The 23,609-nt window shown below is 47.3% G+C and overlaps 1 long non-coding RNA gene across 1 annotated transcript; it reads left to right on the top strand.

The window, feature by feature from the left end:
• Window positions 1–4,793: 4,793 nt before the first annotated feature.
• On the top strand, window positions 4,794–19,907 carry LOC127678857 (uncharacterized). The gene is made up of 3 exons (XR_007976632.1): window positions 4,794–5,285; window positions 11,714–11,836; window positions 15,873–19,907. It is a non-coding gene; the product is annotated as an uncharacterized LOC127678857 (long non-coding RNA).
• The last annotated feature ends 3,702 nt before the right edge of the window (window positions 19,908–23,609 follow it).

The raw sequence follows: 23,609 nt of genomic DNA, 5'->3' as shown, positions 1-23,609 counted from the left end.
ATAAAGTGGAGCCAGGAGTGCTGGCACATGCCCTTAATTCCAGCACTTGAAAGGCAGGGGCCAGACAGATCAGTGAGTTTGGGGCTTTGCTGAGCAAATTAAAGGCCAGCTAGGGCTACAAAGTCAGGCTATGTTTTAAACAGAAAAGCACAAAAAACAGAACAAAACAAAACGAAAAAGAAACCACAGTTGAGGCATGGTGGTACACACTTTTGATTACAGTATGGGCAGACAGATCTCTGTGAGTTTGAGGCCAGGCTGGTGTGCAGAGCAACTTCTAGGACAGCCCGTACTGATACACAGAGAGACCCTGTCTCAAACACACCACACACACACACACACACACACACACACACACGCCCGCCCACACGCACACGAAATACAGTGAAGAGTAATTGAAAAAGCATCCAAGACTGACCTCTGACCTCCTCACAATGCATTACTGGTGTGTACATTCAAACATGAGTAGACTACGATATATACAGATCAGATGATAATGGAATAATTGAGTGGACTGAATTATACTAAGGAAAGGGACACAGTGATGGACATCTACTGTGATGGACGCCATGAAGGAGCAGCACCCAGGGTAGTGGACCCACGTACGGCCCTTTTGGAAAATGAGGGAAGGGGATTTCTCTTTCTTTCTTTCTTTCTTTCTTTCTTTCTTTCTTTCTTTCTTTCTTTCTTTCTTTCTTTCTTTCTTTCTTTCCTTCTTTCTTGGTTTTTTGGATTTGTTTTTTTTTCGAGACAGGGTTTCTCTGTGTAGCCCTGGCTGTCCTGGAACTCACTCTGTAGACCAGGCTGGCCTCAAACTCAGAAATCCACCTGCCTCTGCCTTACAGAGTGCTGGGATTACAGGCGTGCGCCACCACCACCCGACTGGGAAGGGAAGGGGATGTCTAAGGATTTTTGAAAGACAGCACAATTGCAAGTGTTTGATGCTGCGGAGTCCAACGACAATTATGATTGAAAAGATACTTCTGGAAATTTATATAGAAAAGAAAGATGGACGTGCAATAAGACATAGCTAGGGGCCTGAGTAAAAGGTAGCAATAGGTCAGCTGTAGAATACTTAACCTAGCATGCATAAGGCATGGGGTTTTATCCCTAACACACACACACACATACACACACACACACACACACACACGCACATAGGCAAAGGCACCGACACATGGATGGGTGTGATCCCACCATGCACACACAAACAGTTCATTCTAGTGAAACTGTATGAAGAGTAAAAATGTCCAATGGTGAATATTTAATGAGAGCCAAATATGCTTCCAATTAGTGGAAAAGTTTGATGGAGCCTGTTATAAAACTGAACAAGTGAGTCTCCTCCCCTCTGAGACTAGACTTGAGATTATCTTGCTCCAGTCTGCTGGACACTGAGATTACATGTGTGGGTCATCTAGCTCCTCATCCTCCTCCCCCCTTTTATTCCTCCTCATCTTCCTCCTCTTCCTCTTCCTCCTCCTCCTCCTTGTCTTCTAGTTTTTTAAAGGAACCCATATAGGATCTACAGATCTGCTCTAAGACTTGCCTGCTGAGGGCTGGGAACACAGCTTATGTGACAGAATGTAGTTCAAGGCCTTCCTTGATTACATTATTAAGGCTAATCAGGAATTCCTGAGAACCTGTCTCAAAAAATAAAATAAATACTTTAAATCCATTTTCCATTCTCCCAAGATTTTTTACTTTTTATTTTTATATCCATTTTCTGTAACAACTCTGATCTCTTGAAATGTAGTATGACATAGAGAATGGTAAGTGTTATAGAAGCCATACTGAAGAGTTAAAAAGGAAACAGGGCTGGATGTGGGTGAACCTCTATGAGTTCCAGACTAGCCAGGACTGCCTAAGATCCTGTCCCAACAACAAGAAAAAAGTTGAAAAGAAAACAGAAAAAAAAGTTAATAAATTTCATTTAACCAGATATGTTCACTTTAATGTACAACTAATATAGAAAATATTAATGAGATATTTTATATTTCAAAAGTACTGTCTAATATCCAACCACCCAATGTGATATACATTATTTTACATTGATGGACTTCTTGCTTGTGTGTTCAAGTATGGAACATATTTTCATTTTCAGAACATTTTAACTTGGGCCACCAACATTTTATTCACATAATTAGTATATGTGGCTCCTGGCTCCCAAATTGGAGAAGACAGTCCTAGAAAGCTGCTAGCATATATTAAAAGTTTGCTATGTGCTGAGCACTGCCCAGAGTCTACCATGTGGAGACTGTGACCCACTTAGTCGCACAATAACTCTAAGAGGCTGCGCCTGCAATCTTCTTAAGCATGCATTGCTTCTGCAAGGACGCGCTCATGAAAGTCTGGGAGGTTCACAAACCCCTTTTCTGCTGGGATTGGGTAGAAAAGTCCGACTGTGGATGTGAGGAGAGAGGCAGTGAGAGAACTGGCCAAGACTAAAGGATTCAGAAAGTTGGACCATCAGCTGGGTTTGATGACACAGACTTAAAATCAGTTCCCAGGAGACAGAGGCAGGAGATTCACATTGAATTTTGGGGCAACCCAGTTTAAATAGTGAGTTCCAGGTCTCTGAAGTAAGACCTTACCTGTTTCAGAAAGAAAAGATGATGGCTGATTAAGACGAAGAATCAAGAGATGCGGGGAGGGGGGGCTTGGGGGGGCATGACAGGAAAATATTCTGAAGGGCGGGAGACAAGAAGGGGAGGTCAGCTGGAGAAGAAATGAACCAAAAACTAGGAGAGGGAGGGAGGCAGGGTGAGGATACCATGTTGGATGGAGTTTCCCTCATAGCCAAGGTTCTGATGGAGAAATTACCTGGCCTGGCTAGACACTGCACCACCACCTGAAGCTAAGGGAAGTCTTGAAGATGCTCCCTCAGTTTGTCCCAACAAAGAGGGAAGCTGCTATCCAGGTGACTTTTACACAGGGCTTCTTCTATGGAGTGGGTGTTGGCCCAGGGCACCCCGTGTTACTGACTTAATATCTGCAGACTGCCATAGAACCCTCCCCACTTATGAAGTGGGCAAAGGAGGCAGGAGGCTTGATCAAGTCTCGTGGTCCAGTACACAGAGTCTGGATTTGGTCCATGGCATCTCAGAGACTGAGGGGAGAGAAACAGGCAGAATGGTACAGATGTTCAGGCTGGATCCGCGCAGAGCAGGAGCCAGGATCTCTGAAGAAATCGAGGGAAAAGTTGGACAGATGTTGAGTGAGCTGACACAGCCAGGCAGATGTGTGGAATGCAGGAGCTCTTACTGTGCATCATGGGCCTCCATCTCCTGCAGAGCCCAACAGTCTGGATGGGAAGAAGACCACAGGACTGGATACAGTGGGCAGCAGTCTGAAGGTGAAAGGCAGGGGTATGTTGGTAAAGGAAGGTGGTAGAAGGAGAGGTATGCACGTTGTGAAGGGCCAGAGCTGGGTAGAGGGCAGGGAGAGAGCTGGGTGAAGGTCAGAACTTCCATGCAAAATCCAGAAAGGGATGGGCTGCTTCTCCAGCTGCTGCAGGGGAGTAGCTAGGAAGAAGAGGCCCTAAGGGGAGCAGAAATGAGGAAATCCAAGGAAAGCAGGCAGGGGATTAATGGCTGCAGCCTGACAGGAGGGAATTAGGGAATTCTAGGAGAGGACTAGGGAGTGCAGAACTGCCCAGGAGCAGTCACCTACTCTAGATGCAAGACTGGGATGGTGAAGCCAGTCCAGCTTCCGCTCTGACTGCCTCCTTTAAGGAGTTCTTAGTGATTGCCCAGGCTAGACCTGAGAGTGGAAGAAGGAGCCTGAGGATGACCCGTGGGATTCAGACCACAAAGACCAGCAAGGGGGCCTGTTCTGTCATCTCCCCCATAGAGCCCAGCACTTGGCTGTCCCCAGAGCCTAAGCCTAGACAGTTTTATTCAGTGGAACCTCGTTTCTGCCCAGACCTTGCTCCAAAGAGACCATCTTCCAGATCCCCACCGCTGCTACTTTAGTGATCAAACCCCCAACAAGCCTGGTAAACCCTCTGTGTTAGAGCCCCGCAGAGGCTGTTGGAGAGCGGCAGAGCTCTGTAGTGTCTCCCTGGACAGTGAGAACCTGGCCCCTGGGCAAAGACTGCATGTCCTGTTTGAAGCAGTGTTCCCCGAAATATCCATTAAACGCGAAATCTCAGGGACAGCACCTCAGCTTCAGAAGAGGACTCCAGAGGCCAGTGGTGGGTGAGGGGGGCTCCCTTGAGGTAGGTGAATGCAGACCAGGGTCTCCAGAGATCTAGGCTGGACCCCAAACACTCATCCTAAGCTTGGATCCGACTTCTCTAAGAACTGAAAGGACATTCAGGACGAAGGGAGGGGCTTCAACTGCGTTCACGCTAGAAGGGTTTGTTTTCCTCGAGCTCGGGCTCTGCAGATGTCCGTCCCTCCCTCCCCCACACCCTGAACAGACTGCTGCTGAGACTAAAGGCTGGAGCCAGAGAATCAAGTTGCAGAGAGGAGGGTGGGAGGAGGACATTAGGTCAAGCACCAATGTGACAGTGTTGTTTTTGCATCAGACTGGGGACCACATCCCTTGGGGTCATCCATCACCCCTCCCCCGCCTCCCACCTTGGGGCAGCTGCGCGGAGACCAATGACAAATGCCTGCTAATTATTCTCTCAGAACTGCTGCTAAGAACCTGGCCCAGCAGAGCTTGGAGGATGGGGCGGGGTAGGTCGCGGTGTGACTTTAAGGGAGAGATCCGCGAGCCACGCCACTAACGTAGTACAGGAGCGCGCGCCCCTGCGGCGGTTGCTCAGAGCTGCTCGGCGGTCACAGGGACCACACCCCAGGCGGTGCGCAGCGGCCCGACTTGGTGCTAGGGCTCTCTCAGACCCCTTGCTTTTAGGGCTGCCACCGAGTTCAAGCCTGCGGCCAAGCGGGGCTTCACCATAGAGTCCTTAGTGGCCAAGTGCGGTGGTGGCTCAGGCAGTATTGGCGGTGGGGACGTGGGTTCCCGCCCCCTGGCTGTGGCTGCCTCAGAGTAACCGCTCAGGCCCTCACCCCGTGAGGCCAATATGGCTTTGGTGAGAGGCTTCCCTGCCACCATCTCTGCTTGTGCCAGCCAGCCGCTTGCTCATGGAGGGCCCTAGCTGGTGTTTCCCCCGGGGGCCATGAAGCACTGGACCCGGGCCCTGATGACACAAAGGGCTCACCAGCTGGGCTCCTCCTGGCTTCGACCTCCTCACTCTTTGTTCAGCGCCCAGCATCCGGGCACTCTCCACTTTTACCCCTGGATGCTTCGGAATCGTTTCTTTGGCCACTGTGTCCAGGGTGAGTGTCCATTCTCTGCTGGTGACCCCGGGATGCCAGGGAGGCTGGGTGCAGCTGCACAGCTGGTCAGAAGTTGTGGGGGACAAGGCTTAGGGATCAGCCTTGACTGCACGCAGGCCGTTACATTAGCCTGTGGCCTGTTGTGTTGGTCTCCCACATAGGAAGTGAGTGGGCGGTGGCAGAAGAGGGCTCTTAAGGTCATCTAGTCTTACCCCACCCTGTTTGTAACTGAAATTGGTTTGCTGTTTAAGACCCCTCCAAAAGCCTTAAACACACACACACACACACACACACACACACACACACACACACACACACACGTACACGTTATCTGACGTTCCTAAAGAAAAGGGAGTTGTGTTCATTGCAGATAATTTTCTTCCTGGGACTTTTAGTTTTCTTTCATTAAAAGACAGAAAAAGAAAAGATTGGCCTTGATTCCTAAAGCAAATGCTTGGATACAGACTTGACCTCAGAGTCCCGAGTTTCCATAGGGAAATTAAGTTTTTCCTGCCACAGGGCACTTGAAGGCCTCACTCAACCTGGGAATGCATTTGGGGGCAGGTGAGGCAGGCCGACTGTGAAGCCTCTCACTCTGAGGAGAGATGGCTACCTCATGAAGAAGACTGTGTTCCCTGTAAGAAACAGGGAACAAAGAGAAGTACTTCCCATAGAAGCAACCTCTCAAGTTTATCTAGGGTGGAGTAGGGGATCCCAAGCCAAGGAGCCGTGGGTGGCTAAGCCTCTTCAGGCCTTCAAAGCAGAAAGACACGAAAGGAAGACATGCGCCCACCTGGTCCTGTGGGCGACTCCACGAGCGATCCCCTTTCCTCAGAGCCAGGTTCTTACAGGAGGTTTGACTTCTCCTCGGTAGTGGCAGGCAGCAGCATAGGTTTCAGAGACAGTTCTTGATTGTCTTCTTTACTGGTTGCCTTCCAGCGGTGATGCTGGTTACCACAAGGAGCTGGACCTGCCTGGTGAAGGTGGCCATTAAAAATGATGAATGATGGCCATTTTCTGAATGATGGCCTCTTCCTGTTTGATGACTTCTTCCTGAATGAGGGTCTTTTCCTGTGATAGGGTTTCTTTCTCCAAGGTATCCCCAGAGGAAGATCTTGTGAGGTTTACACTCTTAGCTGCCTACAGGGATACCCAGAGACTGCGGGAGGACATATTCCTGTCTATGTCAATTGTAGACTCATCCATGTGGTCTAGGAGAGGAGGTGGCTGAACACCTAGAATCAGGCTACCATATAACACAATCTTAGGCTGTGAGACATTCTCACTGATTTCCAACCTGCCGTCCATGAGGGAGTCAGTCACAGGACAGTCCAGGGGGGAGAGCTGGGGAGGCTGGGTCCTCTTTGACTGGCAGCACAGAGCACACCTTCTGTACCCTGCCTGGAATTCTTCTTCTCCTCCTTCTGGAGCTTAGATGAAGGCGAGGAGAAGGTGAAGGTGGAGAGAAGCTCAGAAGCTCTCCTTAGGAAGCAGGGAAGGAGTGAAGATCTTCCAGGCCTAGTTACATGCATTTCAAAGCTTGCTCTTGGTGGTGGAAACAGTCTCCCCTGGGTGACTGGTGTTGTAGAATCAGGTAGGTTGCCATCATCTTATTGGATTTTCACTCAGAGGCTTGAATTCTTCAGCCTTGTACCCCATGCCTCTCATGGTCTTGACAATGCTAGGGCTCGGGATGCCTGGGGAACTCTGTGTGGAAGTAGGTTGTAAGCTTGCCTCCCTGGACTCGTCTTGGTGAGCCTAGTGATTTGGTGTATGGGGGACCTCCTGCAGGAACTGGTCCACCAGCACCTCGATGATCCTGTTGAAAATACGGATGGAAACATGAGGAGGGACGCTGAAGTTTGCAGCAATGATCTGCCGCCTCAGATTAACAAAAATACCTGCCTTGGAAAGGCAAGTGCCCAGCCACCATGAGGAAGAGGAGGACCACTCAACTCCAGATATTAATGAAGCAGCCCTCATAGTCCTCAGTTTGAATGAGTTCTGGTGACAGTAGGGCAGTATACCAAAGCCATCCATCAGCTTCTGCCCAAAAAAATCACTTTAGTAGCCAGGCCAAAATCTCATGGCTTGGCGTTCCTCCTTTAGTCGATCCAAAAGTTGCTCCTTGGAAAGAACAACAATCCACTCACCTGACGTCAGCAAGCACTGTGAGCAAAGGCACCAAGAAAATCAGGCTCAAGAGACGTTGATAAGACAGCAGACACCCCAGAACCCACGGTGCCCATGCTGGGACGGTCTGCTTCTCCTGCAGAAGACCTGCATTTGGTTCTCAGGAACAGATCAGGTGACCCACAACTCCTGGCCCTAACTCCAGCTCCAGGAGACCTTACAATCGAGCCGCTAAGGGCACCGGTACAGCACACTCAAAGGCACTACAGGACATTTAAAAGAGTGATGAAAAGCATTCCATATAGCTATTTCTATGACCTCTGAAGGTCAGGAGAGAGCATCAGAGTCCCTAAAAGTGGAACTACAGGTAGTTGTAGTGAGCATTTGATTTCTTTAAAAACCCAAATATATTATGTGAATGTTGCTGTTTTAATACCAGCTAAGGGATAAGAAGCTCATGACCACCTGTAACTCAGTTCCAGAAAATCTGACTCCCTCTTTTGACCTCCATAGATGGCACCAGGGATGTGGTGCTCAGGCCACATGGAGGCAAACTACTCATATACACAAAAATAATAAAATACTCAAGCTTAGTAAACATAACTTAAAACTTAATAAAAAGGTAAAATAGAAGATAATAACATTGAAGAGTAAACACAAGAATCAAGGCAGCAAATACACAAACCAAATCACAAAAAGCAAAGTCACCTAGGTGGAGAGAAAGTCACTCTGTCAGGGTCCAACAGGTCCAGAAAGTCCAAGTATAATCTCTCAGCAGCATCAAACGCCAACCTCTTTCAAACCAACCAACAGCATCTGTACTCTAAGGTCAGCAGGCAGCCTCAGCCAGAGCTATAAGTGGACAGGTGTCTGTCATTCCCCACCATGGTTCCTTGTGAAATCAGAGCAAGAAATGGACCAATGGTGTCTGAGCACAGCCCACTGGTTTTCCCCTCTTTCTGTCACCAAGGACAGGAAGGCTGGTCTTGGTGACTGGGACAGTAGGGGGCTGGTTACACTCAAATGTCTATCTCCAAAGTTGCCCAGTGACCCACTTCTTCCTGCTAGGCCCACTGCCCAGGGTCCACAATTTCTCCCCAAAGGTATCATGTGGTATCAAGAATGTTCAAACACTTGAAACTCTGTGGGATCTTTGACACCCAAGCCTTAACAAGGACACTTTTCCTTGATAATAGACAGGGAATGTCAAGGATGACAATGAGCTCTGGAACCTTGGTCCTCCCTTGGTTATGGACTCTTGATATTCACTGGTTGGTAGATGGACAGTGCTTGCTTTTTACTTGGACCCAGCCTTTATGATAACTTGGTAATAACTCATGTCTACACTTAAAGCATTCAAGTTTCCCTCAAACTGACATTGATGGGTGCTAAAGAGTGTCAGCTTCTGAACTCATGGGTAATTTTGACAAAATACTATTTTCCATGGCATCCCAGAGTATGAGAGTAACACCTGGGGGGCTGAGAGGAGACACCAACCATCTCATGTTCCCCATTACACCTGGGGCCTCTCACCAAAGCTGAGGATCCTGAGACAGTGGGCTGATTGATATGTTCAAAATAATCAAGAAATCAGCTGTCAGCCAGGATTCTATAAGCAACACATGTGGGAGATAGAGCAAATTTTTGGCATCCTGTGCCCTTCTGCTCTCAAATGAAACACCTTAGTTTTGTCCTTATAAATAACAGAATTTGATTGCTTGTGCATCTGGATGTTGATAGGGCAAGGGCAAGAGAGATTGTGTCACAGGGCTCCTTTGTAACTCTAATTGGTACTGTGTACGTATTCCCACATGGTCAAGAGAAAGCAGTCTATCAAGCCCTTTCTAAGGGCCACATGTTTGCTCTGTAGCAAGTCTCTAGTGGTTGTGAGGGCACAAACCTTACTACTGTTGTATTGGGGTACAGTTTGCAGGGGAAAATGGCAGGACACAAACACACACACCACACTACACCACACAACTAGATATGATTAACTTGGTTGTGCCAGTCGAAGGAGAATCCTCCCAGGTCAGCTGAGAGACATTAGACAAAGTGAAAAGTCAGTATAATCCCATAAAGATGAGCCCACAGTAATTATAAAGTTTATGAGTGGAAGCAGGAGGATCAGCATTCAAGTCATCTTTGGCTACACAGTGATGGTGAGGGCAGCCTGTGCTCCAGGAGACCCAGCGTCAAGAAATTGAAAAAACAAAAGCAAAAGAAAACAAAAGAGCAGAAAGGACTGTTTTTGTTTTCTGCATGATCTCCTTCCCCCATGCTTCAAAAATTAATGGTGTTGATACTGGGGGCCACATCTGTGTCTAAAGACCTGCAGCATCAGGGATCCGTCATTACCAAATACCAGGCAGATATCCCTGGTCTGGCCTGCTACTGAGGGCTGTGCAGAACTAGCTCCACCCTTCACCTGGGCATTGTGGGAAAACTGGCCCTAGAGGCCTGAGAACAGGAGAGCTGCCCCTGCTCAGAGCCAGCCACAGTACTCAGGGGCCCAAACACTGTAGGAGTTGGGGTTAGTTGCCCTGAGAATATTAGCGTAGTAGAGCTGGCCCTACCACAAGTGTCTCTATGGTGGTGTGGATGAGAGAGAGGTATCTTTCCTTCTTGTCCCTCAACACCTGCAGCAGGTAGGAAACCTGGCCCTGGGGTCATGGGAGCAGGAAGCTGACCCTGTCCCTCACCAACTGCAGTACTTGGAAGAGGAAGACTTTCACCTCACTTGGGAAGCACAGCTGGCCCTAGCTGTGGGGATTGTGGGTGAGATGGCCCAGAGGGCGTGAGTGTGGCTGCCTCCTTTGATGTACATTGGCACAGCAAGGGAGAGATCCTCTTCCCTTGCATTTGCCCTCAGCATGGAGGCAGGAGGAGAGTTGGCTCCATGAGGTCATATGAGCAGGAGAGCTGGCCCTGCCCCTCACCTGGGCAGCACAGTAGAACTGGCTCCGGATATCAGAGCTGGAGGTGAGCCAGTCCTGTTTCCTTTCAGCTGGACTTTGGCACATAAGAGGAAGAGACACACTTTCCCCTCCCTCACCATCTATGGCATATGAGAAACTGGCCACCAGATTCTGAGTGAGAGAACTGGCCATTTCCCTAACTGGCTGCAGCACTCAGGAGGAGAGTCCCTGTACCTCACCTGGGCAGCAGGGCAGAGCTGGCACTGGTTGTGGGGGTTGATGAAGATCTGGCCCCAATGGCATGAGCACTTGAGAGAATCCCAGACTGATACCTTTCAGGCCAAGATCTAGGGCTTTCAGTTGGTCCACCCCAACATCTACCTCATCACTGATCTGCTGGAGTGCACAAAGGGGTTGGATCTACTGATCCAAAACTACGGGATTTCCATGATGCAGGGAAAGATCAGCATGTCCAAGAGGAGTTCCAGTGAGGTTCCATTGCTGATAGAGAGGCAGAAGCCAGAGGCTTCACACTGGACCAACAAGTCATGACATTGAACATTTACAAGTGAAGTGTAGACAAAAGGGAATAAAGTAGCAGACCCCATGAGACACTGCAGCTTCCACAAGAGTTTTTTTTTTTTTTCCTCTGTTGCAAAAGAAGGTTACAAGGGAGGGCGGCAGGTATGAGGGGAAGAGGAGTTGAATGGGGATTGGGGTCTATGATATGAATGAAGTTCAGAAAGAACCAATAAACCTTTTTTTTTGAAATCACAAACAAATGCCCATTTAACAATGTGATTATTTCCAATATATAAGAAATATGCAATGATTAAAGGAGTGGGGAATGTTAATATTAGAAATTGGTCCAGGTGGCCTTTTCTCCCCAGGGCAGGGCCATCTGCCTTGGCTTCTGGGAGGTGTCTGGTCTCATGCTGCGTGGAAGTGAGACATCCAGGTGACCCACAGTGCTAACATATCTGGGATCACTTTCCAGGCCACCAGTTGGAATCTCCTCAGTAGTCTTAAGATTCCCCAAAGCTTAGCCCGCTGGGCTCTGTCAACCATCCACATCCATTGAAGAACTAAGTCCCAGGAGTTCTCAGCTTTATCACCCTGCCTGATTCTCCTAAGTCCTACACACCAGGATGTTCCTGCAGAGAGGAGGTCAGGCCTTCCAAGGGGCTACCTGGGGTTTATGTTAACTGTGGACTTCTTCAACACTGTTTTTTTAGGGTGCATGCATGCGCACTCACACATGATATATTTAACTTGTGTTCTTGTTCACGTGTGTCTTTGTGTACATGCATGTGTATGCTCAAATTTGTGTGTGTAGTGTGTGTCTACACATGTACGTCAGGCTCAAATGTCATTTCACAGGTGCTGAACACCTTGACTTTTGGACACAGGCTTTTGCAAGGCCATGGAGGTTGAAATGCACCTGTTTATCTGGATGGTGGTTGGCACATGCCTTTAATCAGGAGGAAGATGAGGAAGATCTTGGTAAGTTCTGAGAAAGCCTGATCTACAGAGTGAGTCAGGGTTCAACATAGAAACACTGTCTCAAAAAAAAAAAACATGAAAAAAGTGAGGTGTGTCTGTCTTGATGTCAATGTGCACTGGTGACAGCTTCATCCTGCATGCTGGATCTTCTTGCATTCTGGGGAATAGACTCAGATCTCACCTGGGAAGCAGGCCCTGCATGCACAGAACGAGTCATCGCCCAGCCTTCTTGTGCTTCTCCCTCCCTCCAAGGATGCAGATGTCCCACTCTTGTCTTGCAGCCCAGCCAACTCTTATTAGGGACCTGAGGGCCAGGCACAGCAAGCAGTGAGTCTGTGTCCCTTCTTCCGGGGACATTCCCAGGCAGCCCGGGTATGAATGTATCTTGTTCCATTATTATGGTGTGCCTGAGAAAAAGGAAGGACAGTATCACAATATCATGTTAGGTAGGTGTTCCAGCGCAAACTCCCCAGCTCCATTATTGGAATGAGTTGAAACAGGAACCCTAACAAACCTGGTGCGTTGACAAGGTGGAGCTAAAGAATTACCAGAGATGCTGGGCAGTGGTGGCAAACGCCTTTAATCCCAGCACTTGGGGACAGAGGCAGGTGGATTTCTGTCTGAGTTCGAGGCCAGCCTGGTCTACAGAGTGAGTTCCAGGACAGCCAGAGCTATACAGAGAAACCTTGTCTTGAAAACAACAACAAAAACACCCAAACAACAAAAAAAGAATCACCAGAGACTGGATGCATGGCCAACAACCTTCCTGTCTTATTGGCAAAGGTTGGTGTCTCCATGCACTTCAAACCTTCCTCCTCATTTCCTCCCAAGGGACCATCAAGGAGCACTGGGTACATAGCTCCCCAGTGCCTCTATAAGGGCCAGCAGGGAGCACTGGCTGCACAGCTCCTCACTGGCTTCCACAGGGCCAGCAGGGAGCACTGGCTGCACAGCTCCTCACTGGCTCCCACAGGGCCAGCAGGGAGCACTGGCTGCACAGATCCTCACTGGCTTCCACAGGGCCAGCAGGGAGCACTGGCTGCACAGTTCCTCAATGCCTCCCACAGGCCCAGCAGAGGGTACTTACTTCACAGCTCCTCACTGCTGTGAACAGGGGACGAACTCAATGCTCAGGCTGGTTCCAGATGTGAGTCACGGGAAACAATTACTGCACATATGGATGCCCGGTTTTCTTCTCTCCAACAGAGAGGGCTTCTGATTCATGGGGAATATGTGGCTGTCATGAGCCGCCATGTCACTTTTCTCAGATTTGGGCATTAAGATTTGGAGATGGGTGTGTGTGTGTGTGTTTGTTTTTAAAGAGTGCCATGCATTCTATACTGGCCTCAAACTCTGTATTGGAAGATAACCTGACTGTCTGGTCCTCTTGTCACCACTCCTGAATCCTGGGATTCTAGCCATGAACCACCTGATTTGATTTAATGCTGGCCAAGAACCCAGGGACTCCTTGATGCTGGGTACACTGTGCTATAGCACTAGACCTGTTGTTGATTTTAAAGTCTCACACTGCCACCAAAGCTAGACTACTTCTCCCTATATAGTCCAGACAGGCCTTGACTTTAGCCTAAGTGTCTGGAGCCCTGAGATTACAGGCAAAACCTTCATTTCAGCTTTGATATTTAGTTTTAGGAAATACCACAAACTCCCTAGACATGGCTAAACATGAGGCAGGTGAGATCACTCAGGGGTGAGGGTACTAAACCTGCAAACAGTAGGCATGTTCATGTTTGAGCTCCAGCTTGCAGTGGCTTGTGCCTTCTCTTCTGTCCATGGTGCTGCTTGGAGAAGTTAGCTGAGGTCAGCTCAAGGACTGTAGTGAGAACTTGCTTGCAAAGCTACCTGGCTCCACAGGGACAGTCCTGAAAACTGCTGCATGCTCACCTGAGTTTCCTTGAGATGGCATGGGACTGGGACAGCCTCCTTTCCCTCCCTCCACCAGCTCACAGCTTGGCAGCTTCAGAAGAGGGAAGCCTTGCTACAGTTCATGTCTATAATACTTGGGCTTATTCTCAGTAGGAAAAAGAAGTCATCTAGACAGGAAGGAAGGGAGAAAGGGAGAAAGGAAGAAAAGGCAGGGTTAGTGGTGTCGACCTATAACTCCATAAAAGGACTGTGGAGGCAGGAGGATCAAGAATTCAAGGGCATCCTCAGCTACAGAGAATGCCAGGCTAGTGTAATATCCAGGTATAGACTCCTCAGAATAGCTTTTGCCCAGCATGCAGGAATACCTGTCCTGCCTCCCCAGAACAGAGCAAACCAGGTTTGGTAGGAAAATCTTATAATTCTTACGATTAGTAGGGGGAGATAGAAAATTTAAAATCTAAGGTCATCCACAGCTACATAGATTTTAAAAAACATACCATTAAAGCTAAGTGCACAGCTCTCTCCCCTACATCAGTTGGCAGAGGGTAGGAGGATCTCTTCCTTCTTTGGATGCCTAGACTTCACACAGAAAACTGGATTCAAAACATGAAGAGACAGAAGAAAAAAAAAGGGGTCCTCACTAGAAAGACCAGATAATTATGTCACCATGGGAATAAACTTCATGTTCACTGGCAAAGGAAAGGAAGGGCATGAGTATAAGGTTAGGCAGTCAGTAGTGAGGAGGAAAGGGTGACAACAGAGTTGGAAAATTCTAGATACTGCTATAAGGTCTAAATTGTGCATGATATATATATGATTATAGAGGTAGGTCTCTCTCCTCTCTCTCTCCTCTCTTTCTCCTCTCTTTCTCCTCTCGCCCCACCTCTCTCTCTCTCTCTCTCTCTCTGTGTGTGTGTGTGTGTACACGTGTGTCTGTTTGTCCTCACACATATAGTCCAGGAACGTTCCTCATGGTTTTTGAAACATAGTATACCAGTGATCTCAATCCAGCAAGCTCCCTCTTCAGCCTCTCTTGACACAAGAATGCTGCCTTGTCTGGGTTTCACTGGGTCCTTTTGTTGCACTTGACGCTTTAACAGCCATCTCCACAGCCCCAAAGACCAGATCTGATATTTCAAATGTGCATGTCCATTTTTAGACAGGATTTCCACTCAGCATAGAACTTCCTATTGCTTACCTGGCCTTGAACTTTTTTTACTTTTTTTTTGTTTTTGGTTTTTTTTGGTTTTTTTAGATTTGGTTTTTTCTGAGACAGGGTTTCTCTGTATAGCCCTGGCTGTCCTGGAACTCACTCTGTAGACCAGACTGGCCTTGAACTCAGAAATCTGCCTGCCTCTGCCTCCCAGAATGCTGGGATTACAGGCGTGTGCCACCACCGCCTGGCAGCCTTGAACTTTTGAGAAGTAACAGTACAATGGCTCAAAACTGAAATTTCTGCATTGGGGAATTAGAACCTTGAAGCCTGCTCAAGGTCATCTTTGGCTACAAGGTGGCCTGTTGGGTTATATGAGACCGTGGCTACAACACCAATGGTAATAGTGTTACAGTGTACCTAAGGAAAAACTGAGGCAGCAGGGCTCACAGGGAGTAAAAGCCAGCCTGGGCCACACCCTGAGTTCCATTTCATTTGAATTATAGAAGAGACTTGTGAACACTAAAACCAGCATAGCAATACTATTTCTACTAACCAAAGTAGGAAGAACCACATGACAGAATAACAATGGAAGGGCTGGAGAGATGGCTCAGTGGTTAAGCACACTGACTGCTCTTCCAAAGCTCCTGAGTTCAAATCCCAGCAACCACATGGTGGCTCACAAGCATCTGTAATGGGATCTGATGCCCTCTTCTGGTGTGTCTGAAGATAGCTACAGTGTAAAATCTTAAAAAAAAAAAAAAAAAAAAAAGAGTAACAATATGGAAGTATGCCTAAGACATCTGAATACATCTGTTGGCATAAAAACAGATTTCCATCTTTTGTTGTAGGTGGAATATATTTCCTTAGCATGCTTGTGAATCTGTAATTATGAAGAGTGACACATTCAAGGACTTTTGTTAGTGTTGTTTGTCTGTTGATTTTTAATTTCTATCAATTGTGATTTTTAATTTATGTTTGTGTTTTGTGTTTGGACAGGGAAGCCTTAGGTGTAAGGCCATTTTCAGTGCTAAATGAATCCCTAGGATCCCAGTTTAAGAACGAGCATGGGAGACCTGCCTGACTGGAATCTATTCATGTACAAGAAGAGACAGAACCAGAGACAGAGAGAGAACCTCACCAGGGTTCCATGTTCCAGAGCATGGATGGCAAGGAATCATCACCATGTGAGGCCAGCTCTCCAACCCAGGCTCTTCAGAGCCCCCGTGAAGTCCTCCTTGGTTTTGTCTGCTTAGCTAGCCTGGTCCTGTGACTGAAGCCAGCACAGAACCTGTGAAAGGAACTTTCCTAGAGTTGTGTATTGTGTGTTGGGGAACATAGGGTCCTATTCCTGCTACTTCCTGCCACAGTGTAATAAGACACCCATCTCTTTTCAGATTAGGGAGGAAAAAAATTCTGTTCTAAGAGAATTTAGTGTTGCTCAGGAACAGTGTAAGCATGAAATAAGAATGCTCTCACAGAGGCAGGATACCATAGGACAGTATGTTGAACTCAGCAGATATCCCAACAGTATCACTATGCCAGGAACCTTGTTGTCCTGTGTTCAATTTAGGGAAGACATTTGTTCGGAGGGACCATTCATGTCAGTTACATTGGCTTCTGTGTGCTTCGTGCTGTGACAGATGTTGGCACAGTCTAGGGAGAAAGAACACAGGAGATGACATCTTACCAATGTGACAGTGGGAGGGACAGGGAAAGCTTTCCAGAAGCTCTCTCAAAGGATATGCAAGGCTGCTTACCTGGGCAAGAACAAGTAATGCAAATACTGAGAGAAATGCAAGCAACCTTCTTGATTTGTGTAGCTGAGTGCAGACCTGAAGTTGTCAGGGCAACAGAGGGTTGCTGCCCCATCATGAGTTCGTCTCATGATGACTGTGTCTCTAGTTCGAACATGATCACAGTAACTATCACTCCCTCCTCATGTGGCATGTGGTGGTGGTGGTGAGGAATTATGTTGCCAATGTGAATGGTGGCATTGAAGGAACAAGCAGAGAGAGAGGCAGGAAGTGAGTAACTTGAGGGCAGAATTGGTGGAGAAAGAGGGCACAGCTGCCCTTGGAGTCACCTCACAGCCGTGGTTCTCATATGTTTGCTCTGAGGTGGGTCTGAGGACTCAAGCAATGTAACCTGTGATGGCTTTTGTGGGGCTGGGATAGGGGTCTTGTAAAAGGTTAGCAAGAGGCTGCTGTGTAATAGAGTCCCACGTGGGCACTTGAGGGCCTCATTCTCAACCTGGGAACCCATTTTGGGGCTGGTGGGACAGGCTGACTAGTTAGACTTCTCTGGGGAGAGAAGGCTAACTCCTGAGCAAGGAAACCATATTTCCTGCAAGAAACAGGGAACAAAGGACAGTCACATCCCCACACATGATGGGACATATGTGACTGTCCTTTGCTCCTTGTTTATCCAGGTTGAGGGAGAGGGCATGGGGCTCCTGTTTCACATACAGCTTTAGGGCACTTATGCATGTCAGCCCTCTCCTCTGAGCAAGACCCAGTGAAAACCAGCCCTTCCTGCCTGGGATTTTCCCTGGTCAGGTCTGTGCTGAGGTGGACAGTTCTTCTTGTGCAGGAGGAGCCTCTGACCACATTGGCTCCTGGACTTCTGTCCTGGCTCCCCTGAGGGGCTGTTCAGTTTGCAGTCAGTGCAAGTCCCAGCACATGGTTCACAAGCCAGTGAGCTGGGGCTGGTCCTCTTCAGGACTTCAAAGCAGAAAAACACTGGGAGGAGGCTCTTAGTGACTTTGAAGCACACAGGACTTCCATGACTGACCCTGCAGTGCCATAAGTACCCCACTGGTTCTTCGAAAACTTACTGCTTCCATTGGCCCGGGTCCCACCCCCTTCTCCCTGCTTTGATCAGCATCTCTGTAGTTCACTCCCGGGTCAACAAGCATGAGGTGGCCCTTCAGAGGTTCCTTGGTGTGCCAGAAGTGGGCACAGTCATCATTTGTCACAAAAGGCAAAGAGTGTGGATAAGTTGATAAGGACATGCACCACCATGTCTTGTGGGTGACCCCACGATCCCCTTTCCTTGGGCTCAGGTTCTAACATGAGGCTTGACTTCTCTTTAGCAGTGGCAGGCAGCAGCACAGCTTTCTGAGGCAGTTCATGATTGTCTTCCTCATCCCCATCCAGCGGTGATGCTGGTGGTTACCAGGGAAAGCTGGACCTGCCTTCTGATGGTTAACCATTCTTTCTGAATGATGGACATTTCCTGATTATTGGCCATATACTGAATGGTGGCCTCTTCCTATTTGATGACCTCTTCCTGGATGAAGGTCTTTACCTGTGTGAGGTTCTCTTTCTCCAAGATATATCAGGGGAAAGATCCTGTGAAGGTTACACTCCTAGATGCCTGTAGGGATCCCCAGAACTCCTTTTGGAGCCTGCAGAACATATTTCTCTCTGTCAATTGTAGACCTACTGTCTGGTCTAGAAGGAGGAGTATATAGAAATTGAGACAGGACAGGTTCAGTCAGGTTACTATAGAAGACAAGTTTGGACTGTGCGAAATTCTCACTGATTTCCAGTCTGCTGCTCATGAGGGAATCAGCCACAGTTAGTCCATGTGGGATAGATATGGAAGGGGGCAGGGGTGTTCCTCTTTGACTGGCAGCACACAGCATGTCTTCTGCCACCCTGCTGGGAATTCTTATCCTCCTCCTCCTCCTCCTTTAGCTTAGATGAATGTGAGGAAAAGGTATAGAGTGCAGAGGCTCAGAAACTCTCATGAAAGCAGAGAAGGTGTGAAGGTCTTCCAGGCCTGGCTGCATGCATTTCAAGGCTTTCATTTAGTGGTGGGAGCAGCCTTTCCTAGGTGAGTGGTGTTGTAGAATCAGGTAGGTTGCAATCACCTCATTGAATTTTTGCTCTCTCAGAGACTCAATTTCTTCATACTTGTACCCCATGACTCTCATGGTCCTGACAATGCTAGGGCTCCAGTTGCCTGGGAAACTCTGTGTGGAAGTAGGTGGCAAACCTGCCTCACTGTCCCTGTTCATGGGGTGCTTCGTGATGATGTGTATAGTGGACCTCGTGACAAGATTGATCATCATCAGTTCGACGATGTCTTTGAAAATATTAGTGGAAAGATTAGGAGGAGTGCTGACGGTTGAGGTGACCTGCTCTTAACCTCCATAAAAGTCCTGCCTTGGAAAGGAAAGCGCCTGGCCATCATGAGGAAGATGAGGGAGCCTAAACTCCAGATATGGACTGGGCAGCCCTCACATTCCTTCACATGTAGGATTTCCAGGGCATAGCAGGGCAGCGTGCCACAGAAATCCACCTGCTTCTCCCAGGAATCACTTGGGCAGCCAGGCCAGAATTGTACAGCTTGGTGTCTCCCACCCCCATCCCGGCCCTGCAGTCGATCACAATGTTGTCTTTATGTCTCTGTGGCCTTTATGTCTCTGTGGGCAATGTGACTGTCATGACAGTATGCACCAAATGTATCTGGGCAAACAAATGCCCTTTGGGTCTAACTCTCCTCTAAAGACCCCCATTCATGTATGGAGCCTAGTAGCTCTCCCTATAGGCCTGCTCCATCACTAGGTAGCTGGCCGTTCTCCTCTGGACCAAGTGAAACAGCTTGATAATGTTAGGATGGGTAAGGAATTTCATAATGCTGACTTCGCTACTGATAAAGGAGGTGTACTTCATGCTCTTGAGAAGTTTTCCATCCACACAGGTCAATGTGGGTACATGGTAGTCCAGTGTGACCACTGAAATGTTTCCTTTGCACAGGTTTGTCATCCTGTCTATTGATCTCTGTCTTTGTTTTTAGTTAAGACATGCTTTGTATCCTTCCAAGTTCATCTGCTTATACATATGTCCTCGAGAGACTGTCCAAGCCAGAATGAAATGGCCTTAGTCAATTGTGGATACTGTGTATCATAAACTCGGAATATATGCATTTGTGGTCATTGTTCATGCTTTGTGTTGCTTGCCTTTGAAAGACACTGTGAGAATACACTAGTTGCTGGCATGGTACTGACCAGCAGCCCTCTCATAATTGTCTCTTGCATCTTCTTTTTGCCTTTCCAATAAACATCCTCACTCCCCCAGTCATGGTTCCTAAGTTGACTGACTGACTCCTGGCATGCATGGTGGCACCCTGCTATGTGAACATGCCAGAAGTGCCTAGATGTGTCCTTCATACAGACTTAGGGAGGTGAGCAAGGAGCCTCCCCAGTCTCCAGAGAGGAGCCACCACAGGGTGACAGTTCTCCAATAGGAATTGCATCTCAGTGACCTGGTGTGCAATCAACATGGTCATAGGACTCCAAGCTCCAGGATAGCATGCTGGATAATTAGGTTGGGGATCTCTCCGACCCTTTCCCTGGGGCCCGGTGGAGGGAAGGGTTAAATGAAGATTTGAATAGAGGAAAGGGGGTCATCCTTGCCCTGTTCCCCTGTCTTCTTTCTGTAGTTTAGGCAGGTGCTGGGCATCTCTGAGACATCTTAAAACCCACCCTAGGAGGTCTGAGTCACCTTCCTCTCCAGGTGTTCTTACCCTGTCTCTTTTACTTGTAGGAAAGAGCACTTTTAGACCTAATAGCCCTAGATGGAGTTAGGAAGGTGGACATAATTCTTAGTGAATTTTAATTTTAGTGAAGAGGTAAGAGAAATTCTTTTTGTTTGAGATCACCCACATGATTGCAATACCTCAGCTAGGGAACCTGCAAATAGTCTAAAGGTTCCTTAGGACCTAGTACCTTTCCACTACTGCAGAAGAAAAGAGGCTCCCACTTCCCCCCAGACTCGAGAGATGTTCTCAAAAGCGTCAGATTCTGGCCCATGGTTGGACTTCTAAAGACTATCTGGCTCATGTGGTACTGGCACCTAGGATTGGTGTTTTCTGTATCTCATGACCTTTAACCAGACCCAGGAAACCATAGACATTTCCTAAAATTTCATAACATTTTCTGAAAGGTGAGTGGCTACCAGAGCGAACCCCATGTAAATGGACCCCACGGTGCATTTTTTTTAGAAGAAAATTAGGTGTTTCTTGCGTGTATGCTTATATTGTGCACATGGTTTATGGTATATAAATAGACAAACATATATATAAATATACAAATACATATAAATGCACAGAGCACACACAGACACACACACACACACATGTCAAAGTCTGGTATCTTCTTCCTTTCTCTCAGTGCTAAATAGCTTGGGTTGGCTAAGAGTATGCTAAGTCTTCAGTCCCACCAGAATTCCAAGAGTGACATAAAAACCTGAAAATATAGGAAGCACACATCTTCCAGTACTGAAACAAATTGTAGAGATAGCTGCCTACCTACACAGTCGCCTGTTTCTCAACAGGTTTGAGCATCAGTTTGTGGTTGCTTGGCCCAGAATCATCTTACAGACCTTTGTAATGCAGAATTATGAAGGATTACCCTGTTTTGGCAGGGATAATCAGTCAACTATTCCACATAGTATGTCCTTTTTTTCTGGACAGTAATTTTGTCTGTAGATGAATAGGCAATTTCTGCCTATTGGCTGCCTTGCCACGATGTATAACCTCTCACCTGGAGATAAAAGGCTCAGTTTCTTCTTTTTTGAATTCAAGAATGGAGTGCTGTCAGGAGCAGATATGTTTTAACAACCAATGATAAACATTAAATGTCATAACTCCCTCTATGTATGTGCCCCTGTGCACCTATCTTTGTGGGAGTCCCTCTTTCTGTATGCACCTCCATATGTGTGCCTATCTCTGTCTTTGTGTCTGCCTCTATTACACACACACACACACACACACACACACACACACACACACACTTTTCCAAATATCTGCTGTGTAGCAGGCAGTGGTCCAACTGTATCCTCAGATTTCCTCATTGAGCAAAGGGTTTGTTTGGCTTTTGGTCCATTATTGAGGGAAGCTAACACAAGAGCTCAAGACAGTAATCTGGAGGCAGGAACTGAAGCAGAGGCCACGAAATGCTGCTCACTGTCTTTGCTTTTTTTTTTTTTTTTTAAACACAGCACCATCTACCCAGGGATGGTACTTTCCACAGTAGGCAGAGCCCTCCCACATTAATACTTAGTCAAAAAATGCCCACAAGCCAGTCCCATGGAGGTAATTCCTCAATATACATTCCCTCTGCCAAGGTGACTCTAGGTTGTATAGATTGATAAAAAAGTGACCAGTACAATTGACATATTGTTAGTCTGACACATAAAACATCACTATCAATCCATAAACTTTCCTTTCTTGTTCATCCTCAAGAGCTTAGAATAATATAATATAAAACACAATCTAATTTTTAAAAAATCCTATATATTCTCAACACTTTAGACATTTAATACCATGCCAGGTGTGGTGGCATTGAGAATGTAAGGGGTGAAGGATCTCTGCGAGTGCCACGCCAGTCAGGGGTGCGCAGTGAAACCATCTCAAGAACAACATCAAAAAGTTGATGTCTCTTTTACATGTCCATAGTCTCTTAATTGTGGCTACCTACAAAATTAAAAACATGTTAAATAATTTTTATTCCAAGAGGAAATAACTAGGACACAATTACAATCAGATCAAAGCAAAACTAAAATCTAGTAGTGTAAATAGATAGATATCCAGTGTCTGAGCAGCCTCATGATCTGAGCTCCAAGGAGCTTGAACAGTTCCCAGCTCTGCCATCCACAGTCCACAGCTTGTCTCTTGGCTCCATGCACTTCTGCTGTTGTCCTTGGTGGACCTCCCACAGATGTGGCATTTCCAATATCCAGGGATCTCCATGGCAACTGAGGGTGCACTTTCACCAAAGGTCTCCTGACCCCTTGCTAGGAACCTACCACATGGTGATGAGCCTCAGACTCTATGACCCCTTCAATCCTGGGCCTTCCATTGCACTGAGGCTGCACCCTCACTGTGTCCTCACCTAGACCTCTCCCAGGGCCAAGCCTCAGCTGCTGACAAGGAAAGACCACATTCATGCCTTCAAAACCAGTGTCACATGGGAGACTTATACACTTCTACGCTTGGGTGCCAACTTTTAATGAAGCCTTGGCTTCCTGTGGCCTACTGTGTCTGTGCGGTTACCCCAGGAAACACTTCTGACTTAAGGTTTCTATTGCTGTGATACAATAACATGGACAAAACGCAGGTTTGAGAGGAAAGGGTTTATTTGGCTTACACGTTCATGTCACTGCTCATCACTGAAGGAAGTCGGGATAGGAACCTGAAGGTAGGAACTGATGCAGAGACCATGGAGAAACACTGGTTCCCCATGGCTTGTTCGGCCTGCTTTCATAGAGAGCCCAGGACCACCAGCTCAGGGATGATCCCCAAAACCTAAATGGAATGGCCCTCCCACACCAGTCACTAAGAAAATGCTATATAGCCTTGCCTGCAGCCCAGCCTTATGGAGCCATTTTCTCAATTGGAATTCTCTTCTCTCAGATGACTCTAGCTTGTGTCCTATTGACATAAAATTAGTTAATCCAACATCCTAGGTTATTTTATCTCAATAATATTGGTCTCTTATTAAACACAGCTCATTTTTCAGTACCAATTGACCAGCACCAAATGTCTCATCAAAGCAAAGGTTTCACTTCTGCAGATTTTTAGTCCAAACCATCCCAGGAACAGCCCTGATAGAGTCCCTTGCTTCTCTTTGAAATGTCACAAGCCAGGACCCACCAGCTGCACCACTCACAGTATTTCCTATATCCAAGGCCCTCATAATAGCTTGTTAAGGCTAAGCACTCAATG

Source organism: Apodemus sylvaticus, chromosome 2, assembly GCF_947179515.1.
Source record: "Apodemus sylvaticus chromosome 2, mApoSyl1.1, whole genome shotgun sequence".
In the NCBI taxonomy this organism is placed as follows: domain Eukaryota; kingdom Metazoa; phylum Chordata; class Mammalia; order Rodentia; family Muridae; genus Apodemus; species Apodemus sylvaticus.
The sequence above is the reverse complement of the archived record's forward strand: the minus strand, read 5'-3'. Positions and strand labels throughout refer to the sequence as shown.